We start from the raw sequence: 22039 nt of genomic DNA, 5'->3' as shown, positions 1-22039 counted from the left end.
AAATTAAATGGCAAATATGTGGCCAAATATAATTGAAAAACAGTGGGCATAATAGTTATGGTATTTATAAATTGCAATAAAAACATAAAAAACAGGAAGGGTATAAATTTTTAAGGTTCTATCATTTTTTTGGAAATAGTAAATGCATTATATATATTAGATTGTGATAAACCAAGGATGCATTTTGAAATCTCTAAGTTGTACATTAGCCACTAGCCACGTATGACTGTTGAGCATACATGATTAGACAAAATTTAAATGTGTTTAAGTGTAAAAGAATAAAATCATTTTATTGAAGATTTTTTTGTAAAGCAGTAGATGTGCAGGGAAGTATCAAATCTTTGAAAATGTTGGCAATGCCGCGTGGTATCTTTGGATAAAACAAGCACTGTAGCTTTAGTAAAATAAGTTGCAAAGTAATAAAATACAATAATAAAAGTTGATGGGGTTTTTGTTTGTTTGTTTGTTTCATGACTTGGAAATTGGGTTGGCAAATTCTGTGAATGTTGAGAACCAATAAGCCTTCTACTTTTTACTTGAAAAAAAATTTTAAAGAATATATTATGTAGTGTTTATTTAAGTTTTATTTTTCCACAGTTCCCCAAAAGTACTCAAATCTATTAAAGTTTACTTTGGGGTAAAATAATACCAATATTATTTATATATTCATTTCTGGTAATGATAAACCAAATGATAAAAATATACCATGCTTAGTCACGTGAAAACACTTTTGTGTGCTTATAAATTATATTTTTATCTAAATACCAATAATACATTTAAAGTGTATAATTGTTTTTACTATTAATTGTCATTTATTGTCAAAATCTGTGCTATTTAATGTCATAGCCACCAGCCACACACTATTTAAATTGAGAATAATTATACGAAATTCAAAATTCTGTGTCTTGTTCACATTGACCACATTTCAAGTGTGTGGCAGTCACCTGTGCCTGGCAGCCACTGTCACAAGTGACACAGCTTATGGTTCTTTCCTATGATTGCAGAAGGTTCTGTTGAAGAGTTCTCCTCTAAATTGTCAAGGCAATTTAAAATTTTGGGGATGTATCTTTCTGTGTCCCAGGATACGCTTAAGTTATTTCACTTAAAATTTCCTCTTCTGTTATTTCATTTTACCTTTTGGTTTTTCAGTTTAAAAGGTTGCTTAATCAGGAGCTCACCCATCTCTCTGAAATGAGCCGGTCTGGAAACCAAGTGTCGGAGTACATATCAGACACATTCTTAGGTGAGAATAACTCCATGCAGCTTAAAATTTTTCTTTTGAATTGTTTGTTTGCTGGTTTTTGGAGAGGGATTGAAGCACCAACTCATTTTGGAAATCAAATAAGTGTCAAAAATTCCATTTGTATTTATTATCTTAATAATTTGATACTGTAAACTTCTAAGCCTTAGAATATAAGGTAACAAAGTAAATTTTTTTTATTTACTCAGTGGTGCCAGGGATTAAATTCAGGTCTTCACACATACAAACATTTTACCACTGAGCTACATCCCTAGACAGTTTTCTTTTCATAATACAGAACAGTACAATGTATTTTATAAGATATTTATGCATGCATTTGACAAATTTTTCTTAAATGCTTCCCTGGCTGGGCACTAGGTACTTAATGATAAATTAGAAATAGTCCTGCCCTTGATGATTTGATTGTCTAATGCGTACCATGCCTGGCAATCTGGTGAGCAAGTACAGTGCAACTGCTAAAGAACAGTGTGCTAATAATAGCTGAAAATATGATGTTCTGGGGCAGCCCCTCTACCTCATCAGGAGAAAGAAGTGCAATAAGTGAAAATCAGTAATTTGAACAAATCCTTGATTTAAAATTACTTTCAAAACAAAACTGTTTTGATGGCTGATTGGCACATTACTGAACAGACATGAATGGGTAGGTTTACTGACTGCTTGAAATAGTGGAAGAATGAATGTACCAAGATATCTTGATTTTACTGTAGAAAAAGATAAAGAGCATTGGTGTAAAATCATTTAATAACTTATAATTGGAATTCTCTGTGGTTTCTATAAAACTTGGTTACATCATAACTTATCTAATGTGGTATAGAAAAAGAAAGGACCTGAGTTATTCAAGTCATTGAATATGCGTGCTTCCATTTTCAATTTTTTTTTAATTTACCTCATCAAATGTCAAAAGGGACTACTTCCCTTTGTATTTTTTTCCTTAGAAAGCTTATTTCTATAATAACAGGAAATAAAAGGGAAAACTATATTTTCTTTCAAAAAATGCTGCTTCAATTCCCATAGTCTGATCGGTTTTAATTAGCTGTTAGATTTGTACACTGCTATTTTTATTATATTTGTGTTTGAAGTTTTTATTATTTTAAAGTATGTGTTGAAAATTGAAATCCTTAGTTGGCAAGAGCAGTTTCAAGCCTCTAGGTTATTGTCATACAGTAATGGAGTTGGTGAACAGAGCAAATAATCAAGAATTGTACTTTCTGTGAGTCTGCTGTCATGATTAAGTCTTGCATGATTTTTTACATTGGGTGATCTATCAGGAAGTAACCACTGGACATTTGATATTAATTAGTTTATTATGGAATTTATTTGCTTAATTTTGTATGTGAGGATATCAAGTTTTCATCAAATTATGAATATTCAACTCTATTAGAAAAGTATAACTTGTAAATATTTCCCAGTGATTAATTATATCCTGCCTAATTATGCATGTTGTGTTTTTTAAAGTAGAATTCATAATAATTGTAGAACAATTTCTAAATTTCTTAAGATAAGCAACATGAAGTGGAAATTTCTTCTCCAACTCAGAAGGAAAAAGAGAAAAAGAAAAGGTCAATGTCTCAGATCAGTAGAGTCAAGAAATTGATGTATAGTTCTAGTCTTACTAATTCAAGTATCCCAAGGTTTGGAGTTAAAACAGAACAAGAAGATGTTCTGGCCAAGGTAAGATAATTTCAGAGAGCGTAATCATAAGTATGTAGTAATGTTTTGCATGAATTTTGATTTCTTCTCTTAAATAGATGGAAAAGTTCATTAATTTATAAGTTTGTTTTGAAAATGGAAAAGCACTTTATAAAGCTCTTTCAGTTATTTGAATTTATTAATATGTGGATTTAGACAGGTGGTTTAGTACACATTTCTTACTTTTTTGTATCTTCATTTGATTTTTGGTCTGAAGAAGTTAGAAGTCTGTCATCTCTTCTGGGTTGTACAAGAATAGTTAAGTTTCTGTGAGTAAATATTATCCATTGAAGAAATGCTTTGGGATTGATATTCAAATATTCAAAATCTGTGAACGTGATGTGTTGTCAGAATTACAATCTAAGCAATGCTTCACCATTTTCAGTACATTTAAGTAAATTTTTCTAAAGTTTGCTTTTATTTTTATGGTATATTGCTTATATTTAAAATGAGTCATTGTTTAAATATATCTAACAATTTTTTAGATTTTTAAATATTTGCGTTTCATTGCCTCATGTTCTTCCACTTTCTAATTATTTGGTGTAATTTTTCAATGCCAGGAACTAGAAGATGTGAACAAATGGGGTCTTCATGTTTTCAGAATAGCTGAGTTGTCTGGAACGGCCTCTTACTGTTATCATGCACACCATATTTCAGGTATAGCAGTTCTATCACATCTCTTTTGTGCAGGGACTGACTGTTGAGTCTATGAAAAGTGTATGCATTTTGTCTTCCTTATCACTCACCCTTTTTGTTAAAAGTATTTATATTTTAGTTGTAGTTGGACACAATACCTTTATTTTGTTTATTCATTTTTAGGTGGTCCTGAGGATCAACCCAGGGACTGAATCTCACATGCTAGGCAAATGCTGTGACGCTGAGCTACAACCCCAGTATCACCCACCTTTTTTTGTTGTTGTTCATTTTGATAGTATCTTTTCCCTTATCTGTTCCTTTTCCAAGGGACAAATAAAGGTAGAGAAATGTGGAGTGTGGATAAAACAAAAATAAATTTTATTTTTTTTCCATCTAAGAAAAAGATGTGATATGGGAGAATGAAGCAATTCATTAAAACAACAGTTTAAGATTCATCTTCATGACCCTGACTTGCATAGGGAATGGAATGCTAACTTTAAAAAATGAGTAACTTCCCTGCAGACTAACCTCAGAACATAATTTCTTTAATCTGCTACTACCTTTTCCATGTCCACTATATTTTCTTTTGGAGCCCTTGCCTCAGCTCAGAGTGAGATTTAAATGAGAATTTGAGTCTGTTATTGATACACTGGGACTAGAATGGGAAACTCCAGTTCTAGAACGAGGTTGGAGCTGGTGGGGCTGAGGCAATGGTGCTCCAGCGCTGGTGCCTCCATGGTCATGGTATACTGAAGCTTTTATAGTAGGTAGTACATTTCTGAGACCTTAGGTTTGGATAAAGCAGTATTGTCCTCCAGAAGGACAACTCAACTCTGATATTGTCCCATAAGTTCCTAGATCTTCCCAAATATTTCCATGTCTCTCACTGCACATGGGAAAGTGCTATTTCTGTTTCTGAGTCATCTGTAGGAAGCCCTGGTGGTTTTGTGTGTGTGTGTGTGTGTGTCTGTGTGTGTGTGTGTCTGTGTGTGTGTGTGTGTGTGTGTGTGTGTGCGCAAGGGGGGTTGTTTGTTTGTTCTAACATTCTGTGTGAAACATTTTTTAAAAAAATATAAAGACAAAAATGTTACAAGGATATCTTCTCATACAGGAACGGGATTTGTTAAAAACATTTAAAATTCCAGTAGACACTCTAATTACATACCTTATGACCCTTGAAGACCATTACCATGCTGATGTGGCCTATCATAACAACATCCATGCTGCAGATGTTGTCCAGTCCACTCATGTGCTACTGTCTACTCCTGCTTTGGAGGTAAATCTGTTTTTAAAAATGTTAAGAACACTAACTTGCCATTCATGAGTGTCTTAAACTTTCAAACTGAGGAATTTGTGATGCATATAGTAATTGGCTTTATTGGAAATATGTTGACTTATAGGGGATAAATGTTGTGGTTAATAAAGCAGTTGCAGCTTTGATGAATTTGTCTGTAAAAGTGGATCAGAGATTTAGGGATTCATCTGCTTATATTTCTTCTTTTGAAATGATCCAGTGGATATGTCATAATGCACATCTGGACTTTTGTTTGTTTTCTGGAAATTCATTTTGATGACTTTTTAAGTTAGAGTTCAAAGAATTATTAATTTATAAAATGTAAACAGTGAATGCATTGATATTTTCCATAGAATTTATTAGGAAAAAATACTTTAATTTTTTTTTAAATTCTAAGATGTTATTCTGCTAAGTGTTTACTAAAGCAATTTGATTTCCTTAATCATTTTTGGGAAAGATTCTCTTTTTGGATATAGTTTGCATTGTTCTCAGTATGAAATTATGTTAATACCTCATCATTCAGATGAGTGGTTTTCAACTGTAGATGATTTCTTGCCCCTTTCCCCCCTCCCCTCAGCTTCTAGTGACACTTGGAATGCCTGGAGAAATTTTTGGTTGTATCACATTTTTGTTTATATATGTTACTGGCATGTCATGGTCAAGCCAAGAATTCTTCTAAGTATCTATAATGTACCAGTACAGGACATCATCACACATAGTGTGACCTGACACAAAATGTGAACAGTGCTGAGGTCGAGAAATCCTGATTTGGATCCAAGAAAATAATTTCCCATGTCTTATTAAGACACTTTTTTTTTCTATTTTTTAAAAAGGTATGATGATCCGCAGATATAATGAAGTTGAAATATTTTCTTCCAGAATTATGCTTAGAAAGTTTATAGGTACCTCATTAGCTAAAAGTCTATTCAAAATACATGGTGATTTGAAGGTTTGTTTTCCATCTAAATTCTAGGAAGTCATTTGTCATTTTATTAACACTTTTTATTCATATCCTTATAGAATAGTAATATTGATATTATCTGATTTTCCAGGCTGTGTTTACAGATTTGGAGATTCTTGCAGCAATTTTTGCTAGTGCAATACAGGATGTAGATCATCCTGGTGTGTCAAATCAATTTCTGATCAATACAAGTAAGTAAAGTTCAGTGATTTTTTTCAGAGTAAGTTTTTCTGAGGATCTGTGTAAATTTTTTTTCAGGTCTATAAAGTTCTTTGGAGATGTGTAAATATGTGTTTTAATGATAGTGTATGTTAATATAATTTATCTCTGAAAATTATCATTACATCCCAAGAGGCATTATGATGTTTGAAAATATGTGTTTAGGACTTCTCTGAAAATAATATGTTGCTATTTCACTAAATAGGGATAATAAGGAGAATCAAAAGTAAAAATGGGAAGAGACATTTAGGTAGCTATGCTGCCTTTAAAGGTTAAAAAAAAAGCAAAGGTAGGTGAAAGTGAGTGCTAGTAGACCTTTACTTTATGTAGATCATCATTTCATCCCTTCAAAAGCTGTACCTCACCTTTCCCCACCCTCAGCAGGCCCAACCCTCTTCTTTTCTTTTTAAATCTTGTAATGAGGGTGACAGGAACTTCTCTCTTAATTTGATATTTTAATCATTAAGTCTTTTTCTCCTCAGTGGTAACCTCTCAAATCTGTATAACAAGTCATTGCTGAATTTGGAAATATAAGGATGGTAGGACTGTTCAATGTGGACATCTCTGAGAGCTACACAGCAAACCTCTGTAGGAAATGTTGAGGTGATGTTCCACCTCTTTCTTTGGAAAGAGCTTAGGTTTACAGAAGTTATTTGGTCATTGAAGTCAGTAGGTAAATTACTTAAACATTTACTGCGATTTAATTCCTTGCCACTAAAATATATTAATATTATAAATTTAATTTTATATATGAAAAAAATGCAAAGTTGTTGAAAATGTTTTTTTCATGTTAATAATCTGCCTTCTTAAAAGGGAAATCAAGATTTTTATTTTAAGATAAGAGAAATATGGATATAGGGCTATCTAGGATCAATGGCTATCCCTAGTAAGAAAACACACTAAGAAGATTTAAGTTGTGAGGTAAAGATAACCAAGAGAGATATCTGCCCAAGCCATAGTTAATTGGCCAGTTGAATATGGATACCCCCTTGTTTCTTTTCCAATCTTAGAATAAAAAAAAATAGACAAAAAAAATTTTTTTTGGAAAAAAAACTGCCTTTTTTTCCCTTCTGCTTGAATTTGTAGATAATAGTCTTCCTATATGTGATAACCATCTAGCCATGTACAATTCTCAATGCTTACTGTTTATTTCTTATACTTGGCTGTACTCCGATCTAAAGAGAAAAATTAAATGCAATCTTGCTTTGAGACACTTAACTCAAACTTTAGGATTATTTAAATCTATTTATCTTTCTTTTAACAACCTCTGTCCTACCTTACAGTAAAGTACACTTTAGTGATCCATATATTTAAAGGATTATAACAAGTGTCCAGAGATGTGTGGTTAGAAGCTTGGTTTAGGAACTTATTTATACAGGTTAGGTCATTTAAGCTAGCATAGCCCATCTACAGATAAATTTAATACCCATTGAAGTTTAAGAGGCACTGAAACAGATAATTTAGAGATTTGGAGGATGATTATAAATACTGAGAGAGTAGCCAGAGATGTGCACTTAAGCTCATTTTTCTGGTCACCTACTTGGGGTGAAAAGATGACAATCCTGAACCTGAAAGTTCCTTGCTACCAGTGATGCTGTGATGATCTTCTTTCTATCGAACCACAGGAACACAGGAAAGCTCACAATCCACAGAGCAGCTTAGGTTGGATTGCTAATATTTTTGATGTTAGAGTGTAATGGGACTGTGTTATTCCTGAGCAAATGAATCAGCATTGTCATTTGGTGTATGAAAGTATCCCATGGTTTATGATAGTAACAGGGCATGATCAGAATTACTGCCCTAGTAAGCTTTTCACAAGGGATCATGTGAGGTAGGTTCTTTTATTTTCCTTTGAAGAACACAGAAAGGGCTTAGTAGCTGGTAAAATAAAAAGTTTTATCTTCATAACATACAATAAAGAAATCTCTCATAACTAGTAATAAATAGCGTTGTGAAATTAACAGTATTATACATTTATTTACTTTTAGTACCAGTGATTAAAATTAGGATTGCTTAACCCCTGAGCCACATACATATCCAGTCTCTTTTTTATTTATTTATTTTTTTATTTTGAGATAGGGTCTTGCTAAGTTGTGGAGGCTGGCCTCAAATTTGCAGTCTTCCAGGCATGTGCCACTTCTCCTGACAATTTGTTTTTGATCTGCTATAAATGTCTTTTTTTTTTCCTTAACAGACTTAAGTTGGTATTTTCTCCTACATTTATGGATGAGTTGAGCATCAGTGAGTCAGACTAGCACTAGCTCTGCTCTTGGCTCAGAGCTGAAACTCCAGTCTTCCCAAAACCAAAGATTGAATCCATTCTTTATAATAAGGAACTTTAAAAAGTCCTGATTATAAGATGTATAAACCCAGAGTTGGAAAGTTATCTGCTATACTATAAAGGAGACTGTTGAGTGCAGCAAGGTAAAGGGATACCTTGGGTTATGTGGCTGATCTCAGAGGAGCACTAGGGCTCACTGGGCTGGTTCACAGTGCAGTTATGGTCCTGCTTTTCAGTTGTAATCCTGGTTCTCATGAATCATTTGATGTGTGTTACTTTGGGGTGCCAAATGATTTGACACTAATTGTGCTTGTACTCACTCTAAGCAGCTTGGGGGTTCTAAAAGCAGAGAGATCTTTCCTGCCTGGCGGAATTGGTTGAGCTTTAATGAAAACTTGGTGATATAAAGGAAAGTGACATAGAGAAATTGAAGTTCCACATGGGAAGCTCCTTAAGTCTTTTATTTTTAAGGATAATATAGGTAATTAAACCTGAAAAATGTGTACTACATCATCAAGTCTTGAATAGAACATTCTAGAATGTCATTAAAAATCTATTTAACTTCACAGCTTTATTTTCTGAAAAAAAATAAAGCACTATCAAAAGTACAAAATATACATAGCATTGCATTTTCTTTGGAAAAGTATCCTTTTTTGTTTCTATCAAAGATGGCCAAGTTGTGGGGAGAAAGACTTATTTACATTAGGTACATAATCAAAGCATATATATTTTGGCTTCTAAGAGCAGAGAAGCATCATATCATATTAAGGTGAAGTTATGTCTAAGAACCAGTGCATATACTTTTTAATTTCTCTGATGTAATTTAAAAATACAGTTCCCATAGTCATATTAGTGAATTATATAGAGAGTTTTGTTTTTCTACATAAACCTAACTAACATTTAAAAGAAGGTAAATTCATTTTTAACAAATGTGGTATAGTTGTAACTATTGAGATTATTTTATTCAATAACAATATATTTAAATTTGGTTCTGGGCACTATGAATTCAGGGTGGCCAAAATTGAGCATTGGCTATTAGGAACCTGCATTCTGCAGGAAAAGACAGCTTATGTGAACATGTGGCATGTGATGGTGTTCAGGGCAGTGGAAACAGTGCAGGCTTGTGGCACAGAAAGAGGAGTTGAGGGAGTGAGCAAGCAGCTTTAACCCTTGGACTTCAGCACCAATATTAAGTTAAAACCACCACTTCCTCTCCCCATTTCAAGGACAAATATTATGTTCAGAAGTCCTTTTGAAGACTTTTGCTCTTGTCTTTTGTAACTTAGAGTCACAGTGTAGCCTGCTGTCATTTTCAAGCTCTGGGTTCAACATAGTGAAGCGGTAGTAACAGTGAGAGGTAGTTCTTACTCGTGGTATCCATACCCAGTCTTCACCTCAGTCCTAAGCGTGCCAGCCCAACCTCCTGTTGTAGGCTTGGATCCACCACACGGATGTTCTTACCTTCACATTAAGGCCCAATCTTCTCTTGCTCCTGTGCCTTTTAAACAGGCTCTTACTGTTGAAAAAATTGTTTCCAGTTTCCCTTCTTAGACTGAGCTGATGAAATGAGGTTTCCGCAGTTTGCGGAGGAAACTCCTGGGGGATTACTAGAAGCCCCCACATTTCTGTTAGTTACTGGCATATAATCCTCCCAGGAATTTGGTAGGGGTTGTTCTTACTTTACAAATGAGAACAAAGGAAGAGAGTTGGGGTGCTGATTTCACAGCCAGGTCTGTTGGATTTCTAAGCTCAGGATCATTTAACCTCAAACCCTGATACAATGAATATGCACTTAGTTTACTCTTAAAAGTGTTTTTCATCAAGAAGATATAAGCAGAGGTATATATGGAATGGATCTGCAGTTGTACTAAAGCACAAGAATGTCCTTCAGGGGCCTATGGTCTGAGGATGGGAGAGTAAATTTTATTTACAACTTAACCAGGCTTAGGCATGCCCAGGAGCTGGCCAAAAATGATTTGGGGTGAATCTGTGAGAATGTTTTCAGAAGACATAAGCATTTGAATCAGCAAATTAAGTAAAGGTTATGGTCATCATTGTGAGTGGACATCATCCAAGCCACTGGGGACTGAACAGAGTAGACGATATGGAAAAAGGCAAATTCCTGTTTTCAGTTTGAGCTGGGATATCATTCTCTCCTGCTCTCAGATATCCATGCCACTGCTTTTGGGGCATTCAAACGTGAGCTGGGACTTCCATCAATTACTTTCTCCACTCCTTCCATTCCCTCCCCATTCATTCCCTAACTCAGATCTTCAGACTGAATCGCAACCCTAGCTAGCTCTCTTGCTTCTCCAGATCCTGGGACTTATTGGCATCCATAATCACCTGAGCCAGTTCCTAATAAGCACATTGAAATATCTATATCTCTTTATCCGACTGGTTCTTTTTCTCTGGATAACCCATAATAGATATTTTTTAATTAAGAATGTAGAGGAAGAAAGTTTCAAGGATGACTTTTCTGAATTAATTATGGGGTTTCTGGAATTGGCTTTTTAATCTGATTAAGTTTGAAGACAGCAGTGCTGTTTCCAGTAAGAGAAAAAGCACTGATAGTCTGTGGGGAGAACTGTTCATATATAAATTATCTGCCTTGGGTACTCCCAATCAACCACTTACATTTGAAGCAAGGAGCGAAGTGATTCTGCATATGATACTCTCACACATTTTTAGAAAACCCAGGAATGTAACAACATTGATTGGTTACTCCTGATGTCAGTGAATCAAGTGGTGGAGTAAAGGGATGAGCTTGAGGATTGGAATTCCCAGATCAAGCACCACCATCAGTGGACTAAGTGCTTCTACGTGTGCCAGCCCTCTCCTCTGTAGCTGCAGGGCTGAAATTGCTGGAAATAAAAGGCAGAACATTCTCCTGTTATTGACTAAATACAATGTAAAATGAGCTCCCAGCTTCCCAGGATGTCTACTGGAAAATTGAGGACATTGCTTAGGAAATAAATCCAAATAAAATTCAAGGGCCTTCTGCCTTAGTGAAATTTCTAAGGATCCAGTGGTATGGGGCATGGTAAGATATCTCTTCTAAGAAGAGGGTAAATTGTTACATCTGGCTCCTCCTACAACTATGAAGAAGGCACAATGCCTCGTACCAGTTAGGATTTCGGAGGAAACTTACTTGTTTGGGTGTGTTATTCTGGCCGGCCGAGTAATCTAAAAATCTGCTGGTTTTGTGTGGTGGCACAGAATAAGAGAAGGTTCTGCAGAAGTGCAGGCTGCTGTGCAGGTTACTCTGCCACTTGAGCCATATATTCAGCAGATTCAGTAGTTGTGCCATGATTCACTTAGAGCTGCCAAAGGCTGCCCACACTCTAGAAGCAACTGGCTTGATTAGAATGGTGGAATGGCCTTTTTGAAGCCTCGGTTGCAGCACCAGCCAGGTGGCAATACCTTTCAGGCCTGGGACAAAGTGTTCCAGAAGGCCATATGTAATCAAAACCAGTGTTCAGTATCTAATGCTACTTCTCCCATAACCAAGAGTCACAAGTCCAGAAATCAAAGATGGACATGGAAGTAGCACTATTCACTATTACCTCTAGTTACCCCACAGGCAAAATTTGTTTTCTCTTCTGGCAACATTATGCTCTGTGGCCCATAGGTCTTAATTCCATAGGGAGGAATGACTAGGAAGCATGACAATAATTCACTGACCTAGAAGGAATTCCCCTTTGGATTCCTTATGTCTCCAAATGAAGAAGAGACCAAGAAAGGAGTTACAGTGTTAACTGTGAGGACTGATGTGGACTGTCAAGGGGAAACTGGGTTATTACTCCACAGTGTAGGTAGGGAAGAATGTGTGTGCGGAATACAGGAAATTTCTTATGGTATCTCTTACATTACTATGCCATTGTGAGTTAGGTCAATGGGAAACTACAACAACACAATCCAGGTGGAAATACTAATGGCCCTTCACAGGAGTGAAAATTTGGGTCAACCCAGTAGAAAAAGAGCCATGACTAGGTACTTTCTAAAGACAAAAGAGATAAAGAATGAGTAAGAGGAGAATGTGGTTATAATTACCAGCTATGAGCACAAGACCAGTTATAGAAATGAGGACTCTAATCATCATGAGTACACCTTTGTGTATGTAAATATACTTATATTGGGAAATTTTCTTTGTTTTTCCTCCTTTTCCCTCATCATGCAATATAAGATGTTTTGACTTTACATTAGTTTTAAGGTATTGTTAATTTTGCATCATAGTATTTAAGTTGTGGAATATCACAAGAAGAGTAAACATCATTCTAGAACTTTACCTCTTATGGAGAAGGGGTACTGTGTTCATAATTGTACCATGTTAGGTGGAATTGTGACCTTATTATTGTCTTTATTTGGAGACTAAATACAGCTTAAGGAAATGCATATAGGTACCAGTTTGGCAAGGGGTGAACCTTGTGATGGGTAATTTTATGTGTGGCTCAACTAGGTTGCCAACATGGCTGGTAAATATTCTTTCCCGTGTGTCTTTGAGGGTGTGTCCAGAAGGGATTAGCATTTACATCAGTAAGTTGAGTAAAGAAGATTCCCCTCACCTGTGCAGTAGGCATTACTCAGTCCATTGAGGGCCTGAATGAAACCAAAAGGTGGAGGAAAGGCAAAATCACTTTCTGTTTGAGCAATGATATCCATATTCTCCTGCCTTTGGACATCAGTGCTTCTGGTTACAAGAGAGAATTTACACCAGTCTCCCCATGCTCCAGTTCTCAGTGGTCACACTAGAACTGAATTATACCACTGGCTTTTTCTGCTTCTCCGGCTTGCAGATGATGTCCTCACTGGCTTGCATAATTGCCTGAGCCAACTCCTATCATTCAGTATTTTGTTATATTATTGAGAACATGCACTTAGTATGTGTCTGCCAAATGAAGTACATGACTTCAGTTAAGTGGTAGTACCTTCCCACCCTCTATCCCCATGCCAGTGAAGACTGAGAAATAAATTAAATGGTCTTTATGCCTTCATTAGTAGCATTATATTGAGAATGTTGTAATTTACTCTTGATGATCCAGGGTAGTTCTTACAAATGAGCATAATTAGTCTCTCTGTAATAAAATTGTGGCTTTGGATTTGTAAAGAAATGCATGGTCCCTCAATAAAATAGAGAATGCTTTATATAGTTATTAGTGTGTGCCAGGTACTGAATGGATCATGTTTATCATTTCCGGATTCACTACTAGAGTTCATGGCTCAAGACTTCTTGCTACACTTCTTGGCATTGCATGATCCTCACATAAAAGTTGTAGGGCAGAGAATCCACAATTATCAGGAATATAAGACCTTATGCTGTAGACATGTTGCTATGTTAAGAATAATTCCATATTCCGCTGAGTTTATCCTGTCTGGAGGCAGCTAAGGCCCACAGAGTGAAATGCCCCTCCACGTGTCAGTAACATTGGAGTCCACTCCTAAAGGTTCCAGTGTTATTTCTGCTCCTTCATTATTCAATGTATTTTCTTCTTGTTATTATCATGTAATGGTAAGGGTGGCAGAGAAGTTTAGGGGAAATTGCATCCTAAACCCAAAGTATCATAAAACTTTAAAAATAAGCTCTAATTAAACAGCTCTGGTGATCTTCTGCCTTTTTTCCTTTCAGACTCTGAACTTGCCTTGATGTATAATGACTCCTCTGTCTTAGAGAACCATCATTTGGCCGTGGGCTTTAAGTTGCTACAGGAAGAAAATTGTGACATTTTTCAGAATTTGACCAAAAATCAAAGACAATCTTTAAGGAAAATTGTCATTGACATTGTAAGTAGTTAACAAAAGCAAAAAAAAGCAAAAAAAATGTGATGAAAGTAGTCTAAAAAAATTCAAATGTGAGAATGAGAGTATTAGGTAAAAGCATGTGTATTTCCAAACTTCTATGGCCCTTTATGTTCTAGAAGCTGCATCTGTTACTGGCAGTGCTATTCTGTAATAGGTTGTCTACTTTTAACAGTTTGGATTTAAGAATAATAATAGTTGAACCTCATTATTCAGCTTTATTTTCTGAGCTCCACATGGCAGACAGAAAAAGATGAATAAGCAAAAATAGAGGGCTTGGGCTATCACTTGAATATCCCCTGCCTTTTTCCTTCCAATTAGAGATATACATGATTTTACTATTTTCTCTATGTGTATTATTCAGAGTGATTATGAGACATAGAAAAATATCTTGTTTCTAAAAAATTACTTGCTTTGTACATACAGAGAAAGAAATTGTTTTTCTTGGATAAGCAGAAAATTAACCAGAATATTATTTATGAAGTGGTCTGTGAGCAACCTTAAATCACTCATTGTAGTCCAATAACCACTTTCTAATCCAGGGAATAAAAAAATTTTAAAATGTGTGATGATATCTTATCCTCAGAGATACCATCATGTTTTCACCAGGAAAGTGGTGGTCAGTGCCTGATGTTTCTGCATAGTGTACATAATTAGCTAGGTTTCCAAGAGTCGTTAGCAAAGGGAAAAGATTGTGCCCCTAGAAGGATTCATTTCCATATACTGCCATTAGAAGTCATAGTAGTTTTCCTTCCTTTTCACATTCTGGAAAAAAAAAGTTTTCATATGCAAATTCTGACTTTTCCCTTTGGACTTAATAAAATATTCTTTATCTTCTAAGGTACTTGCAACAGACATGTCAAAACACATGAATCTACTGGTTGATTTGAAAACTATGGTTGAAACTAAGAAAGTGACAAGTTCTGGGGTTCTTCTTCTTGATAACTATTCTGACAGGATTCAGGTAAATCATTATTTGATTTTGTGTTGTGGGGTTTGTGTGTGTTTGTGTACACATGCACATGTGTCTGTGTATTCTGCTTTGATAAAATTCATTTCTCCCATCTTATACTTTCAGTAACTATAGGCAGGATTTTTACTCACACTCTCATCCTAAGAATTAACCAGGTAGAAACTTACTGTTCTTTTTAGTTGCCCATATATTTAAAAAACAAAAACATCTAAAACCTCCCAAAAACCATCCACATAAGGAGGCCTGAATTTCATTAACCACACTCATAAACAGCTTCTCCTATGATACTTAGATGCAGTAGAAGTGGCATAATTTGGAACTATTTATACAAGTGTGAACCACACACAGACACATCTTGGTTGAGCTGTTTGAAATAAATCTTACACTATGTGTATTTTTAAGTGTCACAGTCATCCAACTTGAATTTCTAGTTTGAAAAAAAAATGGAGCAAGTGCTGAGTAGAGAATTCCTCTGTCTACTTTAGGTCCTTCAGAACATGGTGCACTGTGCAGACCTGAGCAACCTCACAAAGCCTTTCCAACTGTACCGTCAGTGGACAGACCGGATAATGGAGGAGTTCTTCCACCAAGGAGACCGAGAGAGGGTGTGTGGCATGGAGATAAGTCCCATGTGTGACAAGCACAATGCATCTGTGGAAAAATCACAGGTAATGCATGACACAGAAAGCCTTCCAAGAGAAGAAAGATGCAGCTAGCATTTGTTTACTCATAGTGTTTTATTGGGCTTTTAAAATTATTTGTTTTTGACAGAATCAGTTTCACCTTACCACTTATGATATAGAAAACCTGCAATTGTAGAACTTAGATTTACATAGCCATGCTTCTACTGGTGTGGCATTCTGCTCATTCATTATAACCATGTTCATGTACATAGAGTATTTGTTTATTTCAGTTATCTAGATTCACATTTTATTCTAAAATAAGTTCCAGACCCCATATCCTGCCATGTAAATAACTGAAAATGTTTTTGCATTGTGAACATATTCTTGAACTACTAATCATTCTAGAGGCTAGAAACTTTCACCAGCTAGAAACAACACTTTTATATGGTCTCTTATCTCAAATAATGACTATTTCACCAAACTAAGGTTAGTAGTATTCTGATTGCTATTATATTTGTGGGCCATGATCTACTTAATCTTTTTAATGGTATCTTAGTCCAATGGGACTGCTCATATTGGATTTCTTTTTTTTAACTAGGTGGGCTTCATAGACTATATTGTTCATCCTCTCTGGGAGACATGGGCAGACCTTGTACATCCTGATGCCCAGGATATTTTGGACACTTTGGAGGACAATCGTGAATGGTACCAGAGCACGATCCCTCAGAGCCCCTTTTCTGCACCTGATGACCAAGAAGAGGGCCGGCAGAGTCAAACGGAGAAATTCCAGTTTTAACTAACTTTAGAGGAAGATGGTGAGTCAGACACCGAAAAGGACAGTGGAAGTCAAGTCAAAGAAGACACTAGCTGCAGTGACTCCAAGACTCTGTGTACTCAAGACTTGGAGTCTACTGAAATTCCCCTTGATGAACAGGTGGAAGAGGAGGCAGTAGGAGAAGAGAAAAGCCAGCCAGAAGCTCCTGTAATAGATGATTGTTCTCCTGACACATAATAGTACAGAGACTGCCACGCCTTTTTTTTTTTAAGTAGAAAATTGTTTCCAAAGTGCATGTCACGTGCCACAACCATGGTCACACCTCACTCTCATCTGCCAGGAAGTTTGTTGAACAAAACTGACCTTGAATACTCAGTCTGGCACTCAGGAATATCGTAACCAGTTTCTTCACCTCCATGTCATCAGAGCAAGGGGGATATCTTCGAAAATGTTTTAACAGAATTTCAGCTTGGGAGAGCTGACAAAGCAGATAAAATCAACTCCAAAATGTTTTCAAGGGAGAGTGGCTCATCAGGCAGCCCAGTAGTAGATTGGATTTGGGGTTTCTTTTATTTGTTTGCAATATTTTTTGGAAGAAAGAAGGGATTATATGGATGGAGTGAACTTAGTGGATGGAGCAACAAAAATGTCACAAATAGGACACAGCATGAGTCTGTTTCCAGGAGTAGGATGAGCCACAGAAATTGCATAATTTTCTAATTTCAAGTCTTCCTGATACATGACTGAATAGTGTAGTTCAGTGAGCTGCATTCACCTCTACATTTTGTATGATATGTTAAATAGATTTTTTGTAGAGCTTACTTTTATTATTAAATGTATTGAGGTATTATATTTAAAAAACTATGTTCAGAACTTCATCTGCCACTGGTTATTATTTTTTTCTAAGGAGTAACATGCAAGTTTTCAGTACAAATCTGTGCTACACTGGATAAATCTAATTTACAAATTTTACTTGCACCTTATAGTTCATAGAAATTAACTGATTTGTAGTGATTCATTGTTTTATATACCAACAACTTCCATATTTTAAAACAAAAAAACAACTTTATGTTGCTGGAAACCCTTTTTGTAAGTCTTCGTTTGCTTTTTAGATCACTCTTTCTAGATAAGCAGAGTTGCTCTCCATCAATGTTTTTCTTCACAGTGTGCAAAGTGAATATTTGTTCTGTAATACTTTGATGTGTGTTATATCAAATGTGTCTTAAGTCTCATAGAAACTCAATCATCAGTTGGTGTTGTCTGAAGCAAATGGGAGATATATAAACACCCAGTAGCTAAAATGGTCTGTCTTCTTTACATATTTTCCTACTTAGTGTCTTCTGATGACTTTTTGCTCTGTCAAGAGACATACATTTCATAACTGCATGTCCTTCTAATAACCCACACATTGTGTGCTCATTTTTATTGTTATTGCCAGTTATAGTAAGAAAAAATTTTCCCTCTTGTGCTGCTTTATTATTTGATGTGCGTTTGAACTTCTGTCCATGTTCACTAGATGGGGTCTTATCAAATCTATTATCTCCATTCTGATGGATGAAAAGAAACAGGTAGTCAAGTTAGGGTTAGCACTCATTTTCTACCATGAGAGTTGTATGTCATGACTAGCTTTCACTCTGAGGTTATAGAGAAAAGTGTACAGCTAACTATACAGATTTTAAGAATAGTAACTGAATATATTATCAAACACCAGTACAACTAAGTTCTCTTTGGCTTTTATGATTTTGCCATGCAATTAAGAACTATTTGAGGAGTATCCTTGAGCAGTTGTCTTAAGATGTTGCAGCTACTCATTCTTAATGGATAGTCATGTAACATGTAGGCACTACTTTACCAGTTTTCATTGATCCATAATTATGTCTTGAAGGAGGGAACTACTTTCCTTAAACATGCTGAAGAAGAAGCAGTTGATGATGGTACTAGCACCAGAGGGTATGATGTAGTTTAAAGTATTGGATTGGTAAAAAGATTCTACCTAAATAAAAAAATAGAGATTACTCTTGGCTGATTTTAGCTCCTGGAACTGTATTTTAATATTAAAGATGAATTCCCAGTATCTTCTGCTGATAGCAGCTAGACTCATGAAGCATCTGTTTAGTCTGACCTTTCTTCCCAGTTCTTAAAAAAATGGTTTACCTTTTCTCTGAAGAGTTTGGAGCTCACATAATCCACTTTCACATTGATATTCAAAAATTAAGATAGAGACTAAAAGAGAGATCTGACTAAACAGAAAATACATGAAACATTAAGAAAAATTACAATCCTAAAAACATTCACATTTGGAACTTCTCATGGAGCCATCTGGGGACTGCAGAACAAAGTTATCAGCCAGGAAAATAATCCAGGCTGAAGATAGTCCCTGTTTTAATTTCCTGAGATCCAAGTGATGCTTACAGCCTTTGATAGAAAAAGTATGTCTCTGATCTTTTAGATAGTACAGAAGAGGAATCAACTAATTATTGCATTTCCACCCTTTTGCCCTTGTAAAGATAGACAGGTATCTTGCACATAGAGGTCTATGTTTGACCAATTAGTTTCACAAGAATATTTGAGAACTTAATCCTGTTTTAATTTTATTTTCCCTATGAGAGGCCTAAAAGGAAAAGCAAAATGTCTAGTTTATTCCTCTTTCCAAATCACTCTCATTCCTTCCTTTTTCTCCCTTCACTTGGCATTTCCCTCTCAAAGTGCCTAGAATATTAATAATGGAAAAAATAAACAGCAATATGTAAAAAAAATCCAGACCTGAAAGGGTTTGTAACTGCACTAATAGAGGCTTTCCCCCACAGTTTTCTGCTTTTTAATGGTCCCATGTTATTAAGATACCCACCAATGGACAATCAAATTTTAGCAAAGGCATAATATCCAAGAGTTAGAGACTAATGCACTGTACAATCTGTTTGTCCTCTCCCTTCTCTCTCTCCCTCCCTCCTGTATGCCCCACCCCCCATTCCTTCTCTCCAAAGTGTGCTTCAGAAATACTGCTTTAAAAAGAAGGTTTTACAAGTGGCTTTACATTTCCTAAAACACCATAAGAAAATGCAATATCTGGATACTGTATGGGGAAAAAATTATGTCCAAGTTTGCATAAAACGAGTACATTTCAGCTTGCAAGTTACTGAACACAATAATGCTGTTTTAATTTTGTTTTCTTTTGCATCAGTTAAAATTCACAAGAAAATAATGTAGATAGAACAAATTACAGATGAGGAAAGAAAAAACTTGAATGAAATGGATTTTACAGAAAGCTTTATGATAATTTTTGAATGCATATTTATTTTTTGTGCTATGCATTTTTTTCTCACCAAATGACCTTACCTGTAATACAGTCTTGTTTGTCTGTTTACAACCATGTATTTATTGCAATGTAAATACTGTAATGTTAATTGTAAATTATCAGTTCTTATTAAAACATCATCCTGTGATAGGATGATGTTGATATATTTGGAAACTCTTGGTGAGAGAATGAATGGTGTGTATACATACTCCTTGTACATTTTTATTTTCTCCTGTAATATAGTCTTGTAACCTTAGAGAAAAACTATAAAATACATAAAGATATATAAATTTAAATAACATAGCTGCAGGTCTTTGGTCCCAGGGCTGTGTCTTAACTTTAATCAATATTTTCTTCTGTTTTGCTGCATTTCTAAGTAAGGTAATGGTGGGACTAGGGCTGAGCATTTATATCCAAGCTTTCAATTGATTGGATTTTTGGAAGTAGCTGGATTTTATAAAGTCAAAACACCTCTGAAACATCTTGGAACCCTTTCAAGATGGAAGCTTGTAGGTATTTCTTGCCATGGAGTGACACTGCATGTATGATAATTATTTCCAGATATAGATAAGGAGCTACTTCAGCTAGTTATATTTGATGGTTTTTACTTTCAGACACTACTGGGGAAATATATTCTTGTCCAGTGATTATTGAAAATCTTTTGGCTTCCACAAATTCATAGAGAAATAAACTTGATTTGAAACTGGAGCCATGTGTCACTCATCTTGGTTAGTTATCTGTTCCATTAGCTTTCAGTCATGTTAAGAGACTGTATCATATAGAGAAAGTCGTTTTTTTAACCTTAAAATTTTTCTTTGATTAAGATCAACCAAAGGGTCTATAAAGAAACTATTAGAGCTAATAAATGAATTCAGCAAAGTGGCAGGATATAAAATCAACACGCATAAATCAAAGGCATTCATTCAGCGACAAATCCTCTGAAATGGAAATGAGGACAACCACTCCGTTCACAATATTCTCAAAAATAATTAAATACTTGGGAATCAACATAACAAAAGAGGTGAAAGACTTATACAATGAAAACTACAGAACCCTAAAGAGAGAAATTGAAGAAGATCTTAGAAGAACGAAAAATATACCCTGTTCATGGATAGGTATAACTAACATCATCAAAATGGCGATATTACCAAAAGTTCTCTATAGGTTTAATGCAATGCCAATCAAAATCCCAACGACATTTCTTGTAGAAAAAGATAAAGCAATCATGAAATTCATATGGAAGAATAAAAGACCCACAATAGCAAAAACAATACTAAGCAGGAAGTGTGAATCAGGTGGTATAGCGATACCAGATTTCAAACTATACTACAGAGCAATAGTAACAAAAACAGCATGGTACTGGTACCAAAACAGGTGGGTGGACCAATGGTACAGAATAGAGGACACAGAAACCAACCCACGAAACTACAACTTTCTTATATTTGATAAAGGGGCTAAAAGCATGCAATGGAGGAAGGATAGCATCTTCAACAAATGGTGCTGGGAAAACTGGAAATCCACATGCAACAAAATGAAACTGAATCCCTTTCTCTCGCCATGAACAAAAGTTAACTCAAAATGGATCAAGGAGCTTGATATCAAATCAGAGACACGGCATCTGATAGAAGAAAAAGTTGGCTACGACCTACATACTGTGTGGTCGGGCTCCAAATTCCTCAATAGGACACCCATAGCACAAGAGTTAACATCTAGAATCAACAAATGGGACTTACTCAAACTAAAAAGTTTTTTCTCAGCAAAAGAAATAATAAGAGAGGTAAATAGGGAGCCTACATCCTGGGAACAAATTTTTACTCCTCACACTTCAGATAGAGCCCTAATATCCAGAGTATACAAAGAACTCAAAAAATTAGACTATAAGATAACAAATAACCTAATCAACAAATGGGCCAAGGACCTGAACAGACACTTCTCAGAGGAGGACATACAATCAATCAGCAAGTACATGGAAAAATGCTCACCATCTCTAGCAGTCAGAGAAATGCAAATCAAAACCACCCTAAGATACCATCTCACTCCAGTAAGATTGGCAGCCATTATGAAGTCAAACAACAATAAGTGCTGGTGAGGATGTGGGGAAAAGGGTACACTTGTACATTGTTGGTGGGACTGCAAATTGGTGCAGCCAATTTGGAAAGCAGTATGGAGATTTCTTGGAAAGCTGGGAATGGAACCACCATTTGACCCAGCTATTCCCCTTCTCGGTCTATTCCCT

The 22039-nt window shown here is 35.6% G+C and overlaps 1 pseudogene; it reads left to right on the top strand.

The window, feature by feature from the left end:
- Positions 1-2809: 2809 nt before the first annotated feature.
- LOC144372861 (3',5'-cyclic-AMP phosphodiesterase 4D-like) lies at positions 2810-16760 on the top strand (annotated as a pseudogene).
- Positions 16761-22039: the final 5279 nt, after the last annotated feature.

This window comes from Ictidomys tridecemlineatus, unplaced genomic scaffold, assembly GCF_052094955.1.
Source record: "Ictidomys tridecemlineatus isolate mIctTri1 unplaced genomic scaffold, mIctTri1.hap1 Scaffold_176, whole genome shotgun sequence".
Classification (NCBI taxonomy): Eukaryota; Metazoa; Chordata; class Mammalia; order Rodentia; family Sciuridae; genus Ictidomys; species Ictidomys tridecemlineatus.
This window is presented reverse-complemented; position numbering and strand designations above follow the sequence as displayed.